Here is a 1,719-nt window from a genome sequence, read left to right as displayed (position 1 = left end):
ACTCACCACATCCAAACTCACGGGAAAAAAAAGTGGACCCCATATTAATAGAATCAAGCAATATTAAAAAAAAAAGGTGAATCCCATATTAATAAAACAAACAATGTTAAAAAACAAATGCTTAGAAAATCAAACAATTAATCAATAATGATGGACTCATTGCCACATGCGTATCAACTCATTAGTGGGAGCAAATGAAATTATTGTACAGCAATATACTTAAAATACTTATATATTAAAATAAGATAGAATTTAATTACTTTTTCATTTTTTCCTTACTCTAATAAATGTGAAAAGAGATTAATGTCATAAAGAAAAAATAATATTAAATGGAGATCAAATAATTAATAAGCTAAATTAGTGAAATTATAATTCTAATTGACGTTTCCTTAAAAACCGTGTAAAAACAACATGACAAGTAAAATGAGTTAAACAAAAAATATTTACTAAAAATTAAAAAATAGAAGTTCTTCATGGCCCTATATTAAACACCAACCAGTATTAAAAAAAAAAAAAAAAGTGGAACCCACCACATCCAAACTCTTGGGAAAAAAAATGTGGGCCCCATATATATTAAACAACAACTAATATTAAAAAAAAATGAATCCCATATTAAAAAAATAAACAATGTTAAAAAAAAAGTGCTTAGAAAATCAAACAATTAAATCAATAATGATGGATTCATTGCCACATGCGTATCAACCCATTAGTGAGAGCACATGAAATTATTATACAGCAACATACTTAAAATACTTATATATTAAAATAAGATAGAATTTAATTACTTTTTCATTTTTTTCCTTACTCTAATAAATGTGAAAAGAGATTAATGTCATAAAAGAAAAAATAATATTAAATAGAGATCAAATAACTGATAAGTTAAATTAGTGAAATTATAATTCTAATTGACGTTTCCTTAAAAAACATGTAAAAAACAACATGACAAGTAAAATGAGTTAAACAAAAAATATTTACTAAAAATTAAAAAATAGAAGTTCTTCATTTAAATAGAAAATCAAATTTCTACTTCGTTTCATCTTAAACATATAAAATTAATATAATAATTTGAATTAGAATTATCCAAATCAAATTTTGATAAAAAAAAAATTATATGTATTACTTTACTATTACTACTATATAGAAGAGCCAGTTTATAGAGGCAAGATCGTCGTCCGTGTTCGGTCCTATTTTTTTATTTAAGAGTAAAAAAAATCCTTTGTGGTCCCACCCACTTTTTTATTTAAGGCAAAAAAAATGATGTTTTATACTTTATATTACCAACTCTTCTAAAAAGTAGATAGAAATACTTTATTATATTTTTATTTTTTTACTATATAGAAGCATCGGTTTACCCAAGCTTCGTCGACAGTCACTCTTAAAAAAAAAAAAAAAACTAGACCCCACCCTCCCCAAACTCATGAAAAAAAAGTGGACCCCATCCTCTTCAAACTCATGAAAAAAACATAGACCCCATATTAAAAAAAAAAAAAAAAGGCAACGTCAAAAAAAAAAAAAAGTGCATCCCATATACTAAAAAATCAAACGATATTCATATAATTCTCAAAGTATCCCCATCAAGTCAATAATAGTGGATTCATTGCCACATGCATATTAACCCATTAGTGAAAGCAAATGAAATTATTGCACAGCAAAAAACATGGACCTCATATTATTACTTTTCTTCAAAATATTTAATTGTTGTATTTGCTATTCCGCCAT

Source organism: Lycium barbarum, chromosome 7 (assembly GCF_019175385.1).
Source record: "Lycium barbarum isolate Lr01 chromosome 7, ASM1917538v2, whole genome shotgun sequence".
NCBI lineage: Eukaryota > Viridiplantae > Streptophyta > Magnoliopsida > Solanales > Solanaceae > Lycium > Lycium barbarum.
The sequence above is the reverse complement of the archived record's forward strand: the minus strand, read 5'-3'. Positions refer to the sequence as shown.